The sequence below is a fragment of the Corylus avellana genome, chromosome ca3, assembly GCF_901000735.1.
Source record: "Corylus avellana chromosome ca3, CavTom2PMs-1.0".
In the NCBI taxonomy this organism is placed as follows: domain Eukaryota; kingdom Viridiplantae; phylum Streptophyta; class Magnoliopsida; order Fagales; family Betulaceae; genus Corylus; species Corylus avellana.
In genome coordinates, this window is record NC_081543.1 from 13902760 (window position 1) to 13908508 (window position 5749).

A 5749-nucleotide genomic window follows, 5' to 3' on the forward strand; every position below is an offset into this window, starting at 1 on the left:
AAATTACAATCTTCGCATCAAAAATTACGGCCCGAAGCGTATTAATATTTCCTTCCATCACCTTCCTTCACTCTCTTTCTCTCCTTCCATTCTGGTCATATTCTAATGCGCTTCGGGCCGTTCAAACACGCTTCGGGTGGAATATTTATTAATCATATTCTCACCCCTGCTTTGTTGAAAATACGAATATATATATATATATATTTTTTTTTTCTTCAAAATATTTTTTTTTTCCCTTTCCCTCAAAATGTATTTTTTCGTATTTTGAATTTGGTATTTTGAATTGAAATACCAAATTTTCCTTTGAATTGAAATGGACAAAAATAAATTATTGGTATATATGATAATTATATGTTCTAAAAATATATTTTGAAGGAAAGGAAAAATATATATATATTTTTCGTATTTTCGTATAAGGAAAAAAAAATGTCAAATTATAATTTATTCAAAAAACGTAAGTCGATAAGAACAGATAAATTTATTCACTTAATCATTACTTTCACAGAAAACCGGCTAAATCATATGGCTACTTTGCGAATACTTTTCTTGTTTTTATTTATGTTCTTGTTTCTTTTAGTTTCTCCTTTTAAGACAAAAGTCGCAAGATATGGCTCTAAGAAGTATTCCAATAACGGAGTAATTGAGAATTGTGGGATTGACTTATCCTTTTTTGTGAGTCAAATAATATATTTTTCATTTAAAGTTGAATATTATATTAAATTGAAAGTTTTAAAGTTTAGGAAATAATTGCATAAGTACCGAAAGTAAAAGAGTTTTAAATAAAGTTTTTCCTTAATTTAAATAAATTTGAAAAAAAAATAAAAAATGCAGCTTCAAACGTTCTATTAAAATAAAATGGCCACGTACGGAAGGAAACGTTCTACTATATATGCAAATATTATAATGGGCAAACTGATCGATGTTATATTTTTCAAGAAAATTCAACTCTCTTTAACACTTACTTTTCTCTAGTTCATGCAGAGAGCTGAGCACCATTTCCGTCACCGTTCATATGAGATGGAGTGGTGGGCGGCGTACTGTAGTGTTCTGTCGGGCATGGTGGAGCAATAATCGTCTGTGGGAAGCTGGATGAAGCTGAGTGATCAATCGCCTCCTGGCCAGATGAAGGTGCCGCATCTGTAGGTGTGACACAATTGGCTTTGATGTATTTCCACAGCTGGGTAAGAAGAAAAGTAGTAATGACACCAGTGACAGCGGAGACGATCGCAATTCCCATGTCCTTTGCGAAATCGTACCCAAGAGAGGTCTTGCTTACGGAGCCCGGAGACGGAGGAGCCGCCAGAGATGGAGGAGGATTCCCACGGCCAACAACACCTTCCATCATTCTTATTTGCGGATTGAGCAGAAAGTTCATTTTTTCGTTATGCATATTTTTACAGAGTTCATTATATGCACAATTTTGCTCAACATAAATAGAGCCCTGAGAAAAAGTTCTCACACGAGAGAGCTTTTTCTCAACATAAATAGAGCCCTGTGTAACAATTTCGCCAAAAAAACCTCTCACACGCGCCAAAAAAACTCTCACACGAGAGAACTTTTTCTCTCGTGTGAGAGAAATAGTTCTCACACGAGAGAAAAAGTTGTCTCGTGTGAGAGAAATAGTTCTCGAGAACTATTTCTCTCAAAAGTTCCAAAAATTCTCTCGATATTTATTACATATTAATTATTTTGTATACAACTGATCAAACAAAGCTCTCTTGTAGATACAATATATATGTTAGAACAGTTTTCAACACAGTGAATATACTTTCTTCGGGGTCTTTAATACATCGTCGTGCAGGGGGTCCTCGGGGAATCTGGGACCCTTCGATGCCAAAGTCAGAAAGTTTCTAACTCAATAATATGTGAGAATATTTCAGTATGTTTTAGCCTCTTTTAGTACCTTGTGTCGAGGCCTATTTATAGGCTCAGGGAGATGAAGTAGACTTGGACTGGATCTTCTTATTTGAATTGGTTTGAGAGTCCAGAGTTGAGATAGAACTCAACAGCTATCATGTAAAGATAAAGATTCAACAGATATCATGTAGAGATAAGTAGGACGTCTTTATTCCAATATTATCATAATTAGAATATAAGACTATCAATTAATTAAATAGTCATTGCTATTTAATTAATATCCCAGAATTTGGTAAGCTTGTAGTGTGAATTTATTCCCAACAGTATACATTAATTATTTAGTAGTACACAACAGCTAGCATTTAATTAAGACTATGGCCTATGAAGCTTCATTAAAGAAAGAACTCGATCACATGTTGCCTTCAATTTGAATTGCTTCAAGCTGATCAAGTTGAGGACGTTGGGCCATGCAGATAATGAGAAGAGCAGGAATGGATTGGAGGGTGTCACAAAACCATAACATAAACCGCTTCAACAGACCCCATAGCATTTCATACCAAGGGGATAAGATAACCAGTATGGGAAACACAAACCAGAAAAGTGGTGATGGGAAAAAGATGGAGGCGAGCAATGAAAGAGTGAGGGGAGCCGAGAAATCTCCTGGCCTCAACTGAACAGGCTCCACTGTAAGAGGGAGCTTCACGGAGGTGAAGAGGAAGAGAAGTATGGAAATGGCAAGAGACAGATATGCCATCACAAAGATTTCGTTGTAAATGTTAGGAGGTTGAGGTATGAGGAGCCAAAGACTGAGATTGATTAGTGGGGGAACCACATATCTCAAATCTGCCACAAAATGCATCCTCCAGAAAGCAATAACTCCTAAACGTACAAGTGTTTATTTATTATTTTTTTTTTTCTCTCTCTCTTTTTTAAGTTACTCCTCGTCATTGATTAGTGGTTATTTATAGGCGACTCGTGAGACCTCTACATAAAACCAAAGTCGGAGGAAACTTCCTTTAGGACAAAGTTCAGACAGTGATTACTCCTTTAGGATTCCCCCAATTATTTCAAAGTCAAAATAATCTGTGTATGAAAAAGCCTTGAGTTACATAACAAGTCGTTATAGGCTGCAATGTTGGAAACATTTCCGAGCTGAGAAACCGTACAAAATTACTTTATGAAAGAATTTTTTCTATACAAAATTCTATCATAAAGTATAGAATTTTTTCTATCCAAAATTCTATCATAAAGTAATTTTGTATAGAATTGAAATCGGGTTTATTTATTTATGGCTTTTGTTTAGGGTTTATATAGGGAGTAGGTGAGGGATTGGGGAAGATTTGGACCGTGCATGTGGCTAGATCTAAATCATATCCCGGCACTTTTTTAAGCGTTGACTTAAAAAAATTGCCGGAATTTTTTTTTTTTTTTTTTTTTTTAATTTAAAAAAATAGTAACTTAGGGTCTGTAATTCATCTATCTAACCGCGTACATGGTATCATGCATAAAGGAATATAAGTCGGTTTGTCACAATTTAAGATGTTTTCAGTATGCACCACTCACATATGGATGGATGCATTAAAATAAAATTGGGACCATTTAAGGGATCTTTCTGACTTGCATGTAAAATGGCTAGTAATTATTGTCGAGTACACTGATTGATACTTACAGAAAGAGGAGGAGGAGGAGGAAATTTAGGACCTGTTTTGCAAGTCGGACCCCATTAATTACGTCATTCACAATTTGTACGATGCGCGTGTGGGGTCACTTCTTAAATTGGAAAACAGGGAAGCCCAAGAGGAATTAGGAAAGCTGGGAGAGAGAGAGACAGATTTGCCACACGCATATACCCTAGAGGCAGTGGCGGATCCGGGAGTTGATTTTACCGGGAGCATCAATAAAATAATAAAATATAATGATAAATAATTTTTTTTCTCTTTATATATTATATTTTTATTATAATATGGTAAATACAATAATAAAAAAAAATTATACCACAATATATGTATCACAAAAAGCATATTTATATGCTAAATTGATATATTAGTTATCATGTAGGCACTAGTGCAAAAGTAAAAGAAAATACAAAATACAAAGTGCCTAAAATTGCATTCTATGTAGTCTTAGAGAAACAAAATCATTAAGTATTAAATCTGAATCGAAGCTTTCAGTAATTCCCCTTTCAATGTAGACAAGTAAATTATCTTTAAGAAATTTATCTTTCATTTTGCTACGAAGTATTGTTTTAATAATTGTTTACTTCTCATACTCTAATGATATTATAATAAAATTATTAGCATATTCCGATAGCTATTAGCCTAAAATGAATGAATAAAAAGAATAAATCTAAGATTGGTAATAATCTTCTGAAACTTGTTGATGCTTGAAAAAAATCTCAAAGTACTATATAAAACGCACCAAAAAAAAAAAAAAAAACAACAACAGTATTGTTTTAGAATAAGATAAACAAAATGCCAAAGATTGATAAATAAACATTAAATTTCTTGACTTTTTTTTTTTTTTTTTAATGTGACACCGAAACAGCTGGAGGAGTTTTTTACTTTTTTATTTTTATTTTTTTTAAAAAAAAATTTTGTTACCTGGGGCAGTAAACAATTCAGCCAAAAAAATATTTAAAAAAAAAAAAAAAAAAAAAAAAAATTTACCAGGGGCGACCGCCCCCAGGTCGCCCCTGCTTCTCCCCGCCACTGCCTAGAGGGGCAGTTCAGTCATATGGGGAGTTCAGTGTAACAGTGTCAACTTCAAGTTGTGCATATAATGAACTCTGTAAAAATATGCATAACGAAAAATGAACTTTCTGCTCAATCCGCAAATAAGAATGATGGAAGGTGTTGTTGGCCGTGGGAATCCTCCTCCATCTCTGGCGGCTCCTCCGTCTCTGGGCTCCGTAAGCAAGACTTCTCTTGTGTATGATTTCGCAAAGGACATGGGAATTGCGATCGTCTCCGCTGTCACTGGCATCATTACTACTTTTCTTCTTACCCAGCTGTGGAAATACATCAAAGCCAATTGTAACACACCAACAGATGCGGCACCTTCATCTGGCCAGGAGGCGATTGATCACTCAGCTTCATCCAGCTTCCCGCAGAGGATTATTGCTCCACCATGCCCGACAGAACACTACAGTACGCCGCCCACCAGTCCATCTCATATGAACGATGACGGAAATGGTGCTCAGCTCTCTGCATGAACTAGAGAAAAGTAAGTGTTAAAGAGAGTTGAATTTTCTTGAAAAATATAACATCGATCAGTTTGCCCATTATAATATTTGCATATATAGTAGAACGTTTCCTTCCGTACGTGGCCATTTTATTTTAATAGAACGTTTGAAGCTGCATTTTTTTTTTCTCAAATTTATTTAAATTAGGGAAAAACTTTACTTAAAACTCTTTTACTTTCGTACTTATGTAATTATTTCCTAAACTTTAAAACTTTCAATTTAATATAATATTCAACTTTAAATGAAAAATATATTATTAGACCCACAAAAAAGGATAAGTCAATCCTACAATTCTCAATTACTCTGTTATTGGAATACTTCTTAGAGCCATATATTGCGACTTTTGTCTTAAAAGGAGAAACTAAAAGATACAAGAACACAAATAAAAACAAGAAAAGTATTCGCAAAGTAGCCATATGATTTAGTCAGCTTTCTGTGAAAGTAATGATTAAATGAATAAATTTATCTGTTTTTATTGACTTACATTTTTTGAATAAATTATAATTTGACTTTTTCTTTTTTTTTCCTTATACGAAAATACAAATTTTTTTTTTTTTTTCCTTTCCTTCAAAATATATTTTTAGAACAAATAATTATCATATATACCAATAATTTATTTTTGTCCGTTTCAATTCAAAGGAAAATTTGGTA